This window comes from Cyprinus carpio, chromosome B18 (genome assembly GCF_018340385.1).
Source record: "Cyprinus carpio isolate SPL01 chromosome B18, ASM1834038v1, whole genome shotgun sequence".
Classification (NCBI taxonomy): Eukaryota; Metazoa; Chordata; class Actinopteri; order Cypriniformes; family Cyprinidae; genus Cyprinus; species Cyprinus carpio.
Genome location: NC_056614.1, coordinates 10730072 through 10750310, shown reverse-complemented (window position 1 = coordinate 10750310; position 20239 = coordinate 10730072). Strand labels below are relative to the sequence as shown.

The 20239-nt window shown below is 36.7% G+C and overlaps 1 pseudogene; it reads right to left on the bottom strand.

Moving 5' to 3' along the window:
* Positions 1 to 11758: 11758 nt before the first annotated feature.
* On the bottom strand, positions 11759 to 15039 carry LOC122140326 (annotated as a pseudogene).
* Between the last annotated feature and the right edge of the window lie 5200 nt (positions 15040 to 20239).

Here is a 20239-nt window from a genome sequence, read left to right as displayed (position 1 = left end):
TTCATGTCCGCTGCATTCTCAAAACTCTGGCAATTTAATAATACCTAGAATTTCAAAATCAACTGCAGGCGGCAGATCATTTTCCTATTCAGAGATCACCCAACGCTCTGCAATAAGTCTAGACCTTACTTGTTTGGGAGGGCAGACACAATCAGTCTTGCAGTTAAATCTAGATTAATGACCCATCTCTTTAACCTGGCTTACACATAACACACTATAATACGCTTCTAATATCCCAATCCATAAAAGGATTTTTAGGCTGCAGTAATTAGGGTCAACTGGAAACTGGAACACTTCCCATAACACCCAATGTACTTGCTACCTCAATAGAAGAATGGCAATCTATGCTAATATTAGTCTGTTTCTCTCTAATTTCCGAGGTCACAGTAGCCACCAGATCCAGTCTGTATCCAGATCAGTCACTGCAGTCCCCGGATCCAGACGTATCCCGACAGATGGGTGGATCAGCAAACCTAGGAAAGGACCTCTACAGCCCTGAAAGACAGCGGTGACCAGGACAACTAGATGAGCCCCAGATACAGATCCCCTGTAAAGACCTTGTCTAAAGATGACCACAGGGAACAAGACCACAGGAACTAGTTGCGTCGCTCTGGGCACAATGTTACTTTTAGCTGCAGCCTGGAATTGGAACTGCGGGTTTCGTCTGGCCAATGGAGTTTTGGTTCCATGGCCCGCTGTCGTGGGCCTCTGGCTTGGCTTGGGGAGGTTTGTGATCACCTTTCAGTTCCAGTCGTAATATCGTTGACCTTGATTGCAAATGATTGCAAAGATACTAATTTAAACTGAAGCTGAGTCTGGGATGATGACAATCAACTAAGAATTCAATGATGAACCTGCCTTTACTGAAACTGTGGTTTTTACTATTGCTTTGCATTATTGACACACTATTTTTCCTAATTAATATTGTTCAGTTGTTTTGACACATCTGTATTGTTAAATTGCTATAATAAATAAGGTGACTTGACCGGACTGCAAGTCAGTCCGCTTGTTACAATCATTTTCTTGAAAACTGCCGCCAGGTGGCGCAAAGGGACAGATTGCAAACTGACTGTAGCCTAATTGTAAAATGTTGGTTTGTAACACATTTAATTGTGCGCTCTGACGCAGGACCTGCCTCCTGCGTTGCTCAGCCTGTGGACAATTTGAAAGAGTTGATATGAAAGGTTGCTGCCCATTTTATACAGGAATTGTTCATTAAAAAACAAAAAAATTAATTTATGTTAGTTTCATGGTACATGCAATCAGTCTTCATATACTATACAAGAATACAAGTTCATTAGGCTATTTGACATGAACTGTGACATTTGCACACGTTTTAACTTCTAAACTCCTTGAGTTTAAACTCTGTTGAATAGCATTGAGATTCAAGTTTAATTAGGATTAAAAAAAAGCTTTAAAGTGCTTAAATTAGTTCTACTGAATTTAAAGTAGCCTAACTTAAAAATATGATCATGACCTTTTCATCAATATCATTTGACAGTGTGATAAACGGAGCTGTAATCGTTTTCCATTTCGGAAACCAAAGCACCCACTGTTTTCTTTTTCAAATATATTATTCGCCTCGCATATCTCTTTTACTACAACAGGCCCCTTTTTTTTTTTTTTTTTTTTTTGAGGAAGGTGCCACGTCAGGGGACGTCAAAAATATAATTACAATATCAGCAGGGTTGCCAATTAACTTCAGAAATGGCAAAGAATGGCTTAAATGTGATTTCTTTCTCTTTTATTCTTTAAGAAACCTAGTGTTTATTCTGTAGAAAATAAGTGTTTATACGTTAAGAAAATAAGGGACGACTAAGGGATGATCCAAATATTTGTAATGTACAATAATGTAGGGGTCCTAATATCTGCCTGCAGTTAAACAGTCAGAAATAATCAGAAGTTATTTTGCTTCACCCTTTCTGTAGGCTACAATTATTCTAATAATAAATTAAATAATGGTCATACAAAAAAAAAATCCATCGAATGAGTAAATTTTACCATTATAGAATTGTGAACTTAAAAGGGTAGTAAATTAGGAGGTGGAACAAATACTTGAATGAAATTAACAAATGGCATGGAGATTTAACGCATACCAACTGACGGTCCTGTAAGTTATAGACTCGTGAATAAAATAAATGCAATACTTTTTCAATGAAAGAACACTTAGAGCGGGTTGGATTGCTTCGGGTGTTTGGATTTGGATTTGGATTTTTTTTAACTCTCTATTTTAACAGGCATTAACTTACAATGAAATATTTCTTCCTTCAGGTTAATTTCCTGCATCGCCTAAATGTTGGGCTCTGATCAATAAGTTGCATTTGCCTCAAACGGATTTGTAAAATCACCACACAGACAAGCCTGGGTGTAGATCAGTGTGAGTCGTGCTTCGTTGTTGAAGCGGGGAGCAGCTGGCATAGGATTCAGCTTGGTCTTCATCACACACCTACGTTCACAAATAACAATGATTTTAGACACAAAGACTGCTTAATGTATCAATTGTGAATTTGTTATTATTATGGTTGGTGAAAATAATAATATGGGCTGCGAGGAAATAAATGAATAAACAGAGTAGCGCTTGCTGAGAGGTGCAGCGCCAGCCAGCATATCTGAACCCAGTTAACTATGGACAGCACACACCTTCCTTCGCAGCAAAAAAAACAGGCCACAAATTCAGTTCAGCTGGCAGGGTTGTCTTTCGGTTTGTTCTGTATAGCTTTGTGGGGGTGAACTACAGGTGGGAATCTCTTGCTCTTTATATGGACAGTGTCTTATGCAGGTTTCAACTTGCGAGGTTTTAGTCAAAGTAGGAACAAATGACTCGTTGGTTTGGCTTCTGTAATTTTTGCAAACTGCCATACAGAGTATTAGATACATTACAATATAATTTTTTTTTTTTTTTTCTCAGACAGATGAGGCATCTCTGAGAGAGAGACAAAGAAACTGCCCAAAAGAGACGAGCATCCGCCAAAGAGACAAAAACCTTTGTTCATAATGTATTTGTGCTTTGTAGCTACTATTTTCAGTTTTAATTGTTATCGCCAATGCTGCAATCGTTTTGGCAATACAAATGTAAAAATATATTGCAGTAATAAGAAACTGTCCGTGAGACATCATGTAGGCCTAATTATTTTTCTTGTTTCTTACTGGGCAATTAGTTACTGATGTGACATTCGGACGTCAAACCTGGGATTCACAAAAATCTTTTCAGAATTTATGCAAACGCATATAAAAAATGCTTTAACACAGATGTCTAGAGGGTATTTAATAGGTCTGCCCCCCATGTAAGATTTTTCTAGTACCAGTAGCCTAGTCCTAGTCGTAAGTCAGATTATTTTAAACTAATCACACGTTTATATTAAATTAACATCTATAATCCATAATGAGCCTTAATATATTCCGCACTCAAGCACATGCATTAAGTTTGCCACAAAGCACAGGCAAAAGTAGCCTAATAATTGTGAAAAAGGGAGACATTTTAATCATTTATAATAAAACAAATGTTTTTCTTGTCAGCTGCAAGATGGAAATTCACAGTGCTGACTCTCATCTCCACAGTATACGTGTACACGCCTTTAAAGAGAAATGCATCCTTCACAGATTACATAATGCTTACATTTCAAGCTTTCTGTAGATATATTTCTCATGTCTGTGAGACACCCCAATTTTAAGTTACTTCATTTTCAGGAAAAAATTCAAGTGATCGAGAGGGTGCCTCCATGTCATGCATTGCGCTTTAATAATTTTCACACAAACACTTGAATATATGAATAATAATAGAGCACATTTCTTTTCGGTTACAGTACGGGATCCGCATTAAAAAATAATCTACACAAGTCTACAACCGAGACAGATGCAGTTATAACCTGTAAATTGAAGGTTATTTTACGTTTTAAAATGATCTAACGGCCGATGTCGCTCCAAATAATTGATCATTTGTTGTTCTTGATCAAGATCAACGGGAGGCATGAACTCTTCTAAACTGTTTTATATTATCTATCTTTTGCATTAAAATAATAAAGATATAAAGCGGGTTCAGTTAAATATTATTGTACAAATAATTATAAAATGCTATAGACTGCGAATAGATGGAAGTTTCACATTTTGCATGTGCATTAGAAAATAAATAATTTTTTTACATGCAATTATCCTAAATAATACCAAACAAGATTTGTAATGAAGATAAAATATGTAGACAAATAAGAATAAATGTTGCGAGTCGCACTCAGCATCATGATGCGCTGCCACAAATCATTTTGATATTTTAAGTAATATGATACACACCTGCATTTAAATGCGGGTGCATTTTTATTTTTTTTATTCAATTTTTATTTTTTATTTTTTTACTTAAATGGTGTGAAAGCAAGTAAAGAAGGCTCCCTTTAAAACCACTGAAGTTGTCAATTAATGAAGCTCTTTTTTACAGTACAGACAGATATCTTTTTTTCCCAAGAAGTTATCTGTCAAAATAAATGACAGGTAACGAATAACAAAGTAGTGCGTGACGAAAATGCATGCTGTTTTATTAAAGGAATTTTAAAATATAAATTTTATTTGTATTTATTTGTATTTGTGACAAATATAGGCCTAATATGTGAGAATATTGACATTTTGCATATAAATCCATGTAGCCTAGCTCACTAAAATAGGCTACCACTTTTAATGCTCGATGCAAAGTAAACCTCATTTCTTTAGGATAATATAACACATAATTCATATTATATAAATAACTGCACACCTATTAAATGTGTCAGATCTAAAATAAGGTGTAATACTTTGTAGCTTAGAGAAAATATAAGCACAAGCTCATAGGCTTGACATTTATCCTGCTTGAATTCGTTCTAAGAATCGCACATAACTTCATAAGTACTAAACTATCATCTGTGAATATTCAATAATTTAACTGCAGTGGTTTCTTTCATTTTCCCTGACTGCAGCTGTCAAATGTAACACATCGGCAAGGCAAAGCTGACGGTTATCTGCGAAAATGTGCTTTGATGCGCTTGTTTGATAACTTGTGGTTAGCGCCACTCAGCCTTCAAAAGTTGCAAAATGCACTTTGCGGACGCAGCGGCGGCGGCAAAAAGCTCATTTTGGATGGCCACCTACTGTATATATATATATATATATGCACTGAACTGTAAGCTGTGGATGTGTGAAAACACAATTTTGTTTCTATGCAAACACATAGAAATAACAAATAAAGTATCTATCTATCTATCATATCTATCTATCTTATAATGGGTCATGGTTGGATCTTCCAACAGGACATAATCCAAAAAACCTCAAAACCAACACAAGAATGGGTCACTGGGCACAAAACCAAGCTTCTGCCATGGCTGTCCCAGTCCTGTGATCTGAACACTAGAAAATGAGTGGGGTGAACTGAAGAGAAGAAGCACCAACCAAGATTTGTATAAGGACTACATGCAAACTACCATGTCTAAAAAAAAAACAAACATTGCAAAACATATATCAAATAAGCAAGCACAAGAAACCAGTTTAAAAGAGAAAAAATCATAAATAAGGCACTCGTACACCCTCATTCACAATTAGCATACTCCCCCCTATGAATACAGCTATGAAAATTGTGTGTCCAGGAACACAGTGTAATATTCTAATAAACCATATGCCCAACAATCAATATTCAATTACGTGTCCATCCAAGCGTTTTTAGCAAGCTGAAAAATGTCAGGTGCTCTTCTGAAAACAGCCAGCTGGTGGTGCTTGAAAACGCTTTGGTGGCTATGAGTAGGAATATCCACGGCAGAGAAAAGTATATACTAGTATATCATTTTGAAGAATATTACTGAACATAAAAATGCAGTAACCAGCAATATTAACTTCTCTATTGTTGTTCAGTTGTTATACAAGTAGGATAATTGGTCGGAGCAGTAAGCTATTGTCCCGCCCCTCCTCCATTGATAGGACGGTTGGGTAAAAAGTGACCGTGACAAGCTCTGCATTTTACCCAAAGCTAAACAGTGATCAACTCTCATCTACAAAAAAAGAAAAAAACAGAGCAAACAAACTTGTAAAATATTATGATGGCAGTGCATCAAAATTCAGCATCATCAGTTTGCCAAAAAGAACACAAAATGTTTTAGGCATCATTTACGCGTGGTAAGGAGCAGATGTAAATTTCTTTCGTACCAACTAACATTTTGAAAATACGAACATTGGGATATGGAATCAGGGAAGTATACACATTTGCTCAGTACCTTGTGTGAAGACCGACGAGGGTACAGACCACCGACTCTACCTGCGCTACTCCACTGAGCAAGGACACCGACAAGGCACCTGAGTATTGTTTTTTTTTTTTCCCTTTCTTTACTTTTTGTATAACACCTAGCATCAATTACTCAATAAGTACCTAGGTCCATGTTTATACCCCCCAGCTTGAGTACCGGATAACTTATTCTGTACATTAACGGAATAGGTACAATACACCAGTATGTACATAGTAAGTATATGGAAATAGGACTGTAAAATAAAGTGCACCATTTTACATAATCATTACACAGGAATTACTAGTTCTTCAACATTTGTAAGCACAGTTGTGGAGAGCAATTTAGCATTAACAGTCCCTACACAAGCAATGAAAAAAAACAGTCCTCTTTTTATTAGGTAAGGTTAGGACTTACCCAAGTTTAGTATGCGTCTTGTTTTTTTTACCACATAATACCACATTTTTCCGTAGGTGGCTACATATTTACCATGTATATACCATTAATAAGTATAGTAATGTGTCTTATTAGTTACCATATACTGGGGGTCACTACCTGTAAGTGACCATTATTACACACACTTGTTTGTAAGTACTACATATTTACCACATATATACCAAGTACAGTACGTGTCTTGCTTGTTACCCCATAATACCACATTTTTCCGTAGGTGCTACACATTTACCATGTACATATCATTTGTATGTACAGTAATGTGTCTTATTAGTTACCATATACGGATACTGTAAGGATGTGCCTGTTTGTACCCACTTGTCCGCAAGTACTACATATTTACCATGTATATATCCATTAGTAACTACAGTAAAGTAAATAATTAGTTACCATGTAAGGGCACTACCTACATGACAGTTCTTACCCACACTTGTCTGTATGTACAAACTAATTACCATGCATGTACGACTGTTAAGTACAGCCGTGTTTCTTATTTGTTACCATGTACATACACTTCAGGGACCGTACCTTGCATTACCACATCATTTGCCTGTAGGTACAAGATAGTAGCTATGTATGTACCAGGGAAGTCACACGTACTGTAAAATAAAGTGCTACCGGCAAACACAACGAGTTTCATTCATTCATTAAAAGTTGTGTTTTGAATGAATCTAGTGAGTCAGTGATTTATGATTACACGGAGATTCATAGACAAGGTCACTTGTTTTCATTCCTGAATGAATCAGCCGTTTGAATGAATAAATTGAATAAATGATTCAGTGATAAAATCAGTGACTTTATTTTAATTTTTAGCGTATAATTTCAGTTATTTAAATCAATTTAATATTTCTTTATTCAAAATGTTTATATTTAAAACATTAATTTCCACATGAATGTATGAATTAAATTGCACTCTTGCCACCCTTGAGCCTCATTGTACATCTGAAAATGTATCTACAAGCCTTCTGTTCTTCTGTGCCACCCTCTGTAGTACAAAATTAAATTTGTTTATGTATTACTAATTTCATAAGATTGGTAACTTATTTGTCTTATTCTGCTTCTTTATTATATTGTTTTAAATATATATAAAAAAAAAAACTTATAAACATACATTTGAATTTGACAGATGAAAATGATCCCATTACAAAGGTAAAAAGAAAATACCCCTGTAAGTTTTTTAAAGGGGGTCATATGATGCAATTAAAATTTTTCCATCGCCAGATCAGCTTTCACTGTGGACAAAGCAGAGTCCAGCCCGGGGTCGTCACATGTGTCCTTCGTTGAATTCGCTGGCCGCACTTTTCTCTAACCCACCAGCCATTCCTCACTCAAGCCCGCAGTGTGTGATGCTTTGTGACACATTTTATGGAGGACTGTTTACTGAACCTGCAGACTAGCCTACAATGGGTCTGTGCTCAAAGGCTGCTCTATAAAGTGAGGCAGTTCCAACTTTGCAAGGAAAGTCTGGTGCTTCTGATTCACAGCCTGTAAGTACATGTTTCATATTTAAAGAATTTGCCACTGATGATTCAAATGTTTTAAGCAGTGTAGAGTAATGCTTGTTGTTTGTCATTTCTCTGATCACAAATGCAGACATGGTTTTATGTTTACGCAGCGCTATATGCAATGCAGCGCTTAAAAACACAGTATAAGTCATTATAAACCGTAATTATGTCTCCACTAGATGCAACAAATGCCTCGTTTGTAATGGGTTTTATTGGCCTTGTCAAGTCGTGCCGGGAGACTGCATCACAGTATGTTAAGGGGCGTAACATTTCCGTCACATGCTTGAGGTATTCGGCCAATCACAATGCACTGGATACCTGGCCAATCAGAGCACACCTCGCTTTTTTAGTGTGATGAGCTTTATAAAAATCTACGCATTTCAGAAAGGTGGGGACATAGAAGAGAAGCAAAAAATGTACATTATGTGGAAAATAATGTGTTTTTTTGAACCTTAAACCGCCGCATAAACACATTGCATTACACCAAAATACACAACATGATGTTCTTTTTTTGCATTACACCAAACACACAACATAATGTTCTTTTTAGCAACATCATATGACCCATTTTAGGAGTCAAATGTCACCTAGTATTAGGAAGGGTGATTTTTTTATTAGAATTTTTGATCTTTTCAATTATCCTACTACCTGTCCACCTGATCCTATTCCCACTCCCATTTTTTTTCTTTAGTTATACCTGTTCTCACTCACATTATCAACACCTCTCTTCACTCTGGTACATTTCCCAAAGCATTCAAGCAGGCTCGGGTAACCCCACTACTTAAGAAAACCTCTCTAATCCAGCACTTTTAGAAAACTACAGACCGGTATCCCTACTTCCGTTCATTGTAAAGACACCTGAGTGAGTTGTGTTCAACCAGCTCTCTATGTTTCTTGCATAGAACAACCTCCATGGACAGCAACTAATCTGGCTTCAAAAGTGGCCACTCAACTGAGACTGCACAGTTCTCAGTTACTGAAGCCCTGAGACTTGCAAGAGCAGCTTCCAAATCCTCAGTACTCATCTTGCTGGATCTGACTGCTGCTTTTAACACAGTTAACCACCAGATCCTCCTGTCCGCTCTCATGAAAATTGGCATCTCAGGAACCGCACTCCCGTGGTTCAAATCTTACTTTCTAGTAGGTCCTTTGGGGTGTCTTGAAAGGGGTGAGGTTTTCTAAGTCACAACTTCTTGCTACTGGGTTCCTCAAGGCTCAGTGATTGGACCACTTTTTTCCTCCATCTACATGTCATCTTTAGGATCTGTCATTCAGAAGCATGACTTTTCCTATCATTGCTATGCTGATGACACAACTCTACTTCTCATTCCAAACAGATGATCCAACAGTAGCTGTTCGCATTTTAGCCTGTCTGACAGACATTTCTGGCTGGATGAAGGATCATTACCTTTAACTCAACCTTGCTAGACAAAAAGTACTCATGGTCTCAGCCAACACAGCATTTCACCACAACCTCTCTATACAGCTAGGCTCGTCAACCATAACTCCTTCCAAGACAGCCATGAACCTTGGAGTTTGTCATGGATGATCAGTTTAAGCTTCATAGACCATATTGCTACAACAGCCTGGTCCTGCAGGTTTGACCTTATACAACATTAAGAAGATTAGACCCTACCTAACAGAGCAAAACTGCACAACTCCTTGTCCATTTCTAATTATTGTGGACTTGTCTATAGTGATTATAGCCCTGTAATAAGCAAGATAAATGTAATAATATTGATCCTTATTATCTCATGTGCAGGGGAAAACATATTTTTTGATGCATGCCCATGCCATCTGATTGACTTTGTGAGCTGTTCCAAGCCTTTTTATGTGTGCATATATACATACACACACATATATACACATACATATATAAACATACATAAATAAAATGCTTGGAAACAGCTCATAAAGTCAATCATCTGTGAAGATGGTTGAGCAGTGTGATGGCATGGGCATGCATCAAGAGGCACTTGGTTATTGGTGATTATGATGACGTGACAGAGGAACAGAAGTAGCCAGAAGAATTCTGAAGTTTATAGGGATATACTCTCTGCCCAGATTCAGTCAAATGGAGCAAAGTTGATTGGAAGGCATTTCTTAGTACAAATGGATGATGACCCAAAAACATACAGCAAAAGCAACCCAGGGAGTTTTTGAAGGTAACAAATGGAATATTCTGAAATGGGCAAGTCAACTGTTCTTTATTATCTGTGTTGTTGTTGTGACCTGTCACTGTCATTCTGTTGCACTGTGGAAGCTTCTGTCACAAAAAAACAAGTTTGGTACAAACCTGGCAATAAAGCTCATTATGATTCTATGTTATGATTCTCATTATGAATTTTCAGCATCATTACTCCAGCCTTCAGTTTCACAAGTAACATCCAGTCTATCACATGATCATTTAGAAATCATTCTAATATTCTGATTTATTATGAGTGTTGGAAACAGTTCTGCTGTCTAATATATTTGATGAATAAAGGTTAAAAGAACTGCATTTATTCAAAATAAAAAATAAAAAATTCTAATAAATATATTCTAATAATATATTTTCTTTACTATCACTTTTTTATCAATTTAACACATCCTTACTGAATAAAAGTATTGATTTTATTTAAAAAAAAAAAGAAAGAAAAAAAAATTACTGACCCCAAATTACTGACCAGTAGTGTACAAAATATTTATATTTGAAAAACATAGCTTCTTTTTTTTTTATCTTTTTTTTACTTTTTATTCATCAAAGTATCCTAAAAAAGTATCACATGTTCTGAAAAAATATTAAGCAGCAGAACTGTTTCCAACTTTGATAATGAATCATCATATTAGAATGATTTCTAAAGGATCATGTGATAATGATCCTACAAAATTCAGCTTTGCATCACAGAAATAAATGATAATTTAAAGTATAATAAATTTAAAAAACAATTATTTTAAATTGTATAATATATCACAAAATTACATTTTTTTTCTGCTTTTTGATCAAATAAATGCAGCCTTGATGAGCAGAAGAAACTTCTTTCAAAACACATTAAAAATAGTAATGTTTCCAAACTTTTGACCTGTACTGTATATATATATATCTATATATATATAGATATATATATATATATATATATAGATATATATATATATATATATATATATATATATATATAGATAGATATATATATATATATATATATATATATGTATACAGTGCTGATTGAGAAAAAAATATATACGTATATTTACTTTGCCATTTCATTGTTGAGCTCTCTCGGCCATCATAGTAAGTCAATAATAGAATAAGTGAATGAACAATAAGGCATTCACCATTTATGTGTTCTAATTTTATTAGGCAAAACAGAGCTGTTGTTAATTTTATCATGTAATGGTCCAACATACACTGTTCAGTAAGAAAATTGCCATCACGATGATAATAATCAACATAACTTAAAACAGGGTGGTTAAAAGTACAGGATGGTAAAATTAACAGTGTATATTATATTGTTTTTTTCATCTACACTATTATTATATTTTAATATTTACACTCACAGGGCTCTTGGGGGTAATTTACCCATCAAATGTTTTTTAGAGTTCTTGTCTGGTTTCAATAAAAATGATATAGCATTTAGGAATAAATATGCAAAATAACATTCCATATGTGGAGGCTAAAATGGCAAATACCTCCACTGCCACTGTGAATTTTCCAGGAGAACTAACATAAGCTGGTATGAAAGCAATCCAAACAGCACAAAAAGTGAGCATACTAAATGTGATAAATTTGGCTTCATTAAAATTATCCGGGAGTTTCCGAGCCAGAAAAGCCAAAAGAAACATAGAATAGCAAGCAGTCCAATATAACCTAACACAGCCCAGAAACCTACAACTGATCCCACATTACACTCTAGTATTATCTTTTCTTTGAAGTATTTAAGATTTTTAAATGGAAAAAAGGGGGCGATATTGTTAACCAAAACACACAAAATTAGCACTTGCATAAGAGTAAATGCAAAAACACTGAGTCTTTGTTGAGGAGGCCCAAACCATTTCATGACATTACTTCCTGGAAGTGTAGCCCTGAAAGCCATTAAAACCACTATTGTTTTTCCCAGAACACAGGAGATACAGAGGACAAAAGTGATGCCAAATGCTGTGTGACGCAACATACAGGACCACTCAGTGGGCCGACCAATAAAAGTAAGTGAACAGAGAAAACACAACATCAGTGAAAATAGGAGCAGGAAGCTTAATTCTGAGTTGTTGGCTTTCACTATTGGGGTATTTTTATATCTGAAAAATATGACTGCAATTATTATTGTTATAAATGCACCAACGACTGAAATAGTTGTGAGCAAAAACCCCATGATCTCCTCATAAGACAAATATTCTGTTTCCTTATTAACAAATCCATCATTTTGCATATTTGACCAGAAGTCTTGATGGCACCGCAGACATGTTACAGAATCTGTATGTAATGGATGTTATAATTAATAAACAGGAGAGAGAAAAAAATAAATTATGTATAAACACACACACACACACACACACACACACACACACACACACACATATATATATGTTTTCTTTCTTTATGGATATAGTGATTTCATTTTACCTGAAGTGTTACTGATTTCTCCCTCTGTGCACGGTATGCAGTCATAACAACATATAGGTTTTCCTTTCTTCACACTCTTCCTAGTGCCAGGGGGGCAGCTCTCACTGCACACAGACACCGGTACCTGTGAAAAATATATATAGGCATTGCCATTTACTAATAGAAACTGATATTCAGAAAATATTTTTTTTCTCTGTTTCCTCACCTTTGTGAAATTATTTGCCCATAAAATTGATGGCATATTGACAGCTAAACGATCAATCCCCAGAAAAGAAGCATCATAAAGCCCAACAGTAACAATTCATAGTGTTGTTTTTTTACTTGGCTGCCAATTTATAATGTCATATTTAGCCACTGGATCACCATTCTCATCAAAAAAAACCTCCTCACCATCTTTCGTTTTGAAATGCACCTTTCTCAGGTGCTTCAGAAACTGAAAAGGGGAAAAAAGACAAAATATTCACTATATAAAGCAGTTGTTAACTAAAATGATTGACATGACAAACAGCACATTTCAACAAAATGACACATGTACTGTACAGTACATACAGTAAAAATAATTAATTGTTGAATATACTGTGTCCATATGTATAACCTTAGAGAATACTGAATTTTATATAGCAGTAGAAATAAAATAGTGTTAACCCACTGTTGAAGGATCAGGCTGTTTATTTGAGTCACATTTTTTCTTTGCACCCCAGGAGGTCATGAAGTGTATGAGCAACAGCATACACTCCTTTATACACATTGGGGGGGGGCTGAAGATGGGCATGAGTGACATGTCTGTAAATAAATTTTGCACTTGAGACAGTTCCTCATTGCCTGTACATGGAGTTGTGGACACAAAATCATTCTTAGTTGAGTATTTACACTGAAACAGGGCTTCCCAGAACTCAGTAAAAATAGCACCTCCTGAAGACTTTAGTGGTTTTATATCTAGAATGAATTCTTGCAGACCTGTCACTTGAGTTTTGGGTATAGCCAGACCAATTGCTCCTTGTAGAATGTGGTGCTTATCCATACTGGCAATGACTGAATCGGATATCCAGGCTTCGGTGCCTACCCACTGGTATCCAGTAATATTATGTTCAACAAATTTATGCAGCAGAACCTCCAAGTCCCAATGAGCAAGAAATCCCACAATCACTCGTGAAGTAGAGCTTTTAATCTGCCTCTATTATCCTTATTACTTTATCTTCAGGGTAGGTTCTGAAAAAACGGGAGAGAGTATTCTAAACAGATACCCATCTGTTCAGCCACCTTAGTAAAAGTGGCCATCCCACTGTTACCATAATCATCATCTGTTTCTTAAGGCTCCCACCCAGGTCCAGCCAAAGTGTTCTAACCAGTTCTGCCAGTGCTCTACTCTGGTAGTGATCACTTGCAATAGTTCGAAGAAATGAGGGATATTTGACTTTGTCACTAAGGCATTCACAGGTGGCATAGTGGCTGATCTAAGAGATTAATATATACAGAAGCAATATGATTAGACATAACATCTAGTAAAATTACATTAATTGCATTCATCAGCATCTATTATTTATTTAAAACATATATTACAATTAAAAATTTTCATATAAATTTTAAAATACTATATTGTGATAAATTGTGACATATAAAATATTACCAGTGGAAGCTTGAATGGTCCAATACCCTTTGATATCGCCATGCACGCTGAAGAAGTTGTGTCCCCAACAATGGCTTGCACTTCAGCATGCTTTGTGCAGGGCCCTTCAACAGACATTTTCTCATACCCATTTGCAAGGGCCATAGCTGCACGAACCCCCAACCGCCACTGATCCACACGTGTCGTAATCTTGTAGCCTAATGAGACCCCAGGTAGCAAATTGGAACTGTTATTAATTTCCTCTATTGCGAACAGCATGGATTGTGCATACTGGAAGTCTCTAAAATTAAGACTTGTTAAAAAAAAACAAAGCAAAAAATGTTAAAAACTCAAATGAAACTATGATTAAATCATTTAACGTAGCACTTGTATTTACAAAATATTTTCGTACTGCTTTTTCTAACCTGATGCACTTCAGTGGAGGTGGCATAATTGAATATGTCAGTTGCCTGATTTCCCAGCTGCTATGGAAAGAGAAAACTCCTCCAACTATAATATCCCCATCTTTCCATAGCTCAGGGTGTACAGGCTCCCCTCGCAGAGTACAAACAGTTTTGTTAGCTTTAGAGAAGGTCATGATGGCTATTACCATATGTAGCAGTGCAACCAGTGGCTCCATTCACCAATTTAATAGAAACTATCATATGTCAGTTGTGTCAGCTCTGATATTTTAGCTAACAGAAGGACTTTTGAGGTTTTTATAGATATCTTATAATCTGCTGGGAAATTACATATGTTGACCTCATTTGAAGGAGGTGCTACATTCTGCATGATCAGAGTGAATTGCTGCCCTTTTGTGAGGTTGTAGCCTTACGTTGGTACTTAGGTGTGTGTCTGTGTGAAAATGTTTGCTTTTTGCAGTTGAAACACTACATATACATAACATAAATAAATATTTTATTAGCGTGAAGTTGAAACCATGCAATAAATTCACACAATTCATACACATGTACATTTAAGAAAAAAATTTTGTAAACTCTGCATATTGGAAATAAATTATCAAAGCTCAACAAGCTGATGACGTATGAGGTCGGCTTTGCGCATGCACCGCTCAGAAGTGACGGTTGCGGGAGCACAGGGGAGAGATCAAAACAAAACAATGGTCACTAGTTAGAAGTACAAAACGAGGATTTGTAAAGAATAATGTCGGAGGAATTCAATATAAGCCAAGAGTAAGGACAACTTTGCTTCCTTTGCCCCTCCTGTTAACAAACATTTGTTTTCATGAGACTTACCGGCGCAAGCGCAAAAACGCTGACCTCATACGTCATCTGCCTGGAGCTGCTTCCGTGTACAACATTTTAAATATGGATATTTTTCTGATAAAAAACGCATTGATTCGCTACAGGAGCCTTTGTTCACCCCCCAGAGCCATGTAAGACACTTTGTTTATGGATGGGCTAAATCTTCTTTTGGACTGATGCATCCAACACCCGCTGAGTGGCATAAAACAGCTTGAAAGATCAAAGACAATTTTTTTTTTAATATATAACTCCAACTGGATTCGTCTGAAAGAAGAAAGTCCATATACACCTATGATAACTTGAGGGTGAGTAATTAATGGGCTAATTTTAATTTTTGGGTGAACTAACCCTTTAAGTATACTACACATATTATGAACTCATAGTCAATGTCACCTTTATTTATATAGTGCTTTTAACAATACAGATTGTGTCAAAGCACTTCACAGCATTAAATAGGAAAATAGTGTGTCAATAATACAAAATGACAATAGTAAACACTCAAGTTTCAGTTAAATGCAGTTTAAAATTATAAACGCAACACTTTTGTTTTTGCCCTGATTTTTCATGAGCTGAACTCAAAGATCTAAGACTTTTTCTATGTACACAAAAGGCCCATTTCTCTCAAATATTGTTCACAAATCTGTCTAAATCTGGGTTAGTGAACACTTCTCCTTGCCAATTCCTCTGTGTGATCCATCCACTCACAGGTGTTTCATACTAGAGTTCTCTCTCTGGTCAAATGAAACCAGAGCAGTTAAATTCCAGGCTGCAGCAAAGTCACATTGGTCAGAGAACTCATCTGGTTCCTGTGGTTTTGTCCCTGTGGCCGTCTAGGAGACAAGGTCTTCACTGGGGATTCTGTCTCTATTTGTCCCGGTCTCCACTAACATTCAGGGATGTCAAGGTCATCTCTAGGTGCTGATCCACCATCTGGGCTGGAAAACCGTACTGGATCCGGTTGACTGCAGGTTGAGCAGTGACCATCTGATCTGGATACAGACTGGATCTGGTGGCTACGGTGGCCTGGGAATAAGAAAGAAACAGACTAATAAAGATCAATTTAATATGAACTTAAAATTTGTGCATGGAATGTAAATTTTTTCATTTTAATAGCAGAAGCTTATATGCAAATTTTTACAATCTTAAAGAATACTTAAGTCGTCTAAACAAATCATTCCACGTGATAGCCATATCTGAGACCTGGCTTAGTAATGAGAAGTGAGTGGATTGAATGAATATGAACTAAATTACCTTAATAGAGGTGTTGTATGTGGATAGGAGATTAAATTATAAAATTTTGAAAAATATGACTAATATTGATGATGAAATGGAGATTATAACAGTAGTGCTAAAAACGGAAAAAAAGAAAAAATATGTTGTGTATATAGAGCTCCTGGTTCCCAATATGAAATATTTAAGAATAGTATAGAAAGTTTTTTTGCTAAGAAATATCATAAAGATGTGTTTATATGTGGGGATTTTTAATTTAGATCTTTTAAATCCCAGTAACCATAAAACTGATTGATGAGTTTAATGATTTAATATTCAGTATGAGTTTTTTTTCCCACTAATAACTAAACCAAGCATAATAACATCTCACTGTGCAACTTTAATAGAATATATTCACAAACAGAATGGATAATAGAATAAAAAGTGGGTTTTTACTTAATGATATAAGTGACCATTTACTAGTTTTTATAATGTGTGCTTGTGAGCATTTGAAGCTAAAAGAAGATACTAATGTAATTAGTTACAGGAGAATTAGAACAGTGGAATCAATATACAAATTAAGAAGTGAATTATTTAAACATAACTGGGAAAAATTGTATGAGGAAACTGATAAAGCATATGAAACATTCCTGGTGATATTTAAAACTTTATATTATGAACAATGTCCTTTAAAACAATTTAAAAAAAGAAAGAATAAATTTAATGAGAAACCATGGATGACAAAGGGATTACAAAATGCTTGCTTTTAAAAAAAAGAATACTGGTATAGAGAATTTATAAAACACAGATCTACTGAAGCTGATAATAAGTATAAAAGATATAAAAAATAAACGGACAACGCATTATAAGGATAAGTAAGAAAGATTATTATAACAAAATATTAAATGAAAATAAAAATGATATGAAGGGAATATGGAATGTGTTAAATTAATATTATCAGGAATGGATTAAGGACCATAGAAATATCCTCAGTATTTTATAGATAATGAGGGGACTGTAAGCAACATGAATGATGTGGTTAAGGGTTTAATAACCTTTTACGTAAGTGTCAGACCAAGACTAGCAGAGGGAATTGAAAAGCAACAGACAGTTATAGGAGAGGTGAAGGCTGTGGATTTTTTAGACAATAATCCAATTTCTATGTATTTGAAACCAACTAGAAATTATTGAAATTGTTAGCAAATGGAAGAATAAAAAGTTCACAGACTGGAACGACATTGATATGGCTTTAATCAAGGAAATCATTGGGCAATTGTTAAACTGTTAACTTATATTTTGCAATTGTCTTTTAAAACAGGTGTATTCCAAGTAAAATGAAAACTGCCAAAGTCATTCCATTATACAAAGCTGGAGAAAGAAATCAATTTACTAATTATAGGCCATATGTCTCTACTCTCTCAGTTCTCTAAAATATTGGAAAAATTAAATAGACTGGAAAAAGCATGAATTGTTAGTGTGATAGTTGTCAGGGGACCAGTCAAGCCCGGTCCCAGCCATCCCAGCAATGATCCCACTCCCTATGAGTATTAATCACCTGCACCTCTGCTCACCATCCGCAACCTCATCACAGAGCACTATAAAGCACTCGCCACAGCCCCAGTTCGATGTCAAGCCTCCAAACAGGAACAGACCATATGCTGTTGTCTCCCGCTGACCAACTGATGCACTGCGGATTCTAATACGTAATGTATACTCACCTTTAAAACACTAACCTCTGTGCCATTGTTCTACTGCCCACCAGGACTCCTGAACATTCACCGTTACCTGAAATCCAGTGATCTCCCGAGTCTCCTGTGTTTCCTCTGAGCTTGCTTAATAGCTTCCATGGTTTTTGATCTGCACCGAACCCTGTACCTGAAATCACTGACTACTTACCCTGCACTTGTGATTCTGAAAAACTAAACACTGTGTTTGGGATTCACTTACTCTCGTGACTATCCTGACAGAAGGCTTGACCAACACCGCAATGAATCCAAAACGCAGCCCGAAGACAAGTGCTTTTGCAAACCCTGCTCCCACGCTGCTGACATCGCCAAACACCGTCTCTAGACCAGCGCCCTTTCTCTGGCCGGGGCGGAAGATTGCAACTGGTTTCTACTGCAATGCTCGCTCGCCCTTGAACAACACGCTCACCCATATCCCACGGAAAGATCCAAGATCTTGTTCCCATTCAGCAGCTATCTGGGGCAGTGTATTCTTGGGCCCAGTGTTAAAATGGGCTGAAGTGCTGTGGTTTCCAAGAGACGGCAATCACCTCATCTGTACAAAGTTTCATTAGTCATTTCAAAGTGTTTGGGCGCCCCGTAGGCGATTCTTCTGTCAGCGACCAACTATTACAGTTACGTCAAGGTAAAAGATCCATTTCTGAGTATTCCCTGGAATTCCGAAACTCTAGCTGATGCGGCGAGTGGGTGGAATGAAAAGGCCCTCCTTAATGGTTTACCGAAGAGGATTAAACCCCACGCTTAGCCTCCAGCTTGACATTTATGATGACAATTTGGGGGTTAGAAAAATTCATGCAACAAAGCTCTCCGAGTTCATCTAAGAGTCACAATCCTGCTATCGGGAAGCTCAGGCTCCAGTCCCCCGGGTTCCCCATCAGAACTTATCCGAAAGAACCCCCAGAACCTAAGTTCGGAAAATATGCAAGTGGAAAACCACAAGCTGTGTCAAGCTGAACGCAACTGTCGACGAGAACTAAACCTATGCCTCTACTGGGGGATGAAGGACATTTTGTACGAACATGCCCGTCTCGTCCTCCCGGTTTACTGGTGAGTTCAGTCCATCACCAACCCTCTCCATCAGCCCCATTAACTATATGTGTAACTCTGAAGTCTCGAGATTTCAATGTTGCAGTCACCGCCATCGTGGACTCTGGGTCAGCTGGCAACTTTATATCCGGAGATCTCGCCAAGACACTCAAGCCCAAAAGAACCCTGTACCTCCAAGCTGTACTCCAGTCATCCATGCAGTGACTGGCGAAGTTATCAACAAGGGGGTGTATGTAACCTCTCAGATAACACCTATCACCCTATGTGTTGAAAACATCCATCACAAATTATTTGACCCGTTCATTCTCGAGAATAGCCAAGCTGAGGTAATTCTGGGCCGCCCATGGCTCATTTGACACCAACCCACTATAAATTGGAAAACTGGTAAAATTCTGAAATGGGGCTGCAACTGCCTAACACTAGCATCTCACTCCCCCCGTCCAACCCGAACCTTGTCCCGTGAATTCCACCTCCATTGAAAGCCCCAAAGAAAGTCAGTCAACATTCCTCCGTGCTATTCATATTTTTGCAGACGTATTCAGTCCTATGGCAGCCTCCAAGCTACCGCCACACAGACCTTGG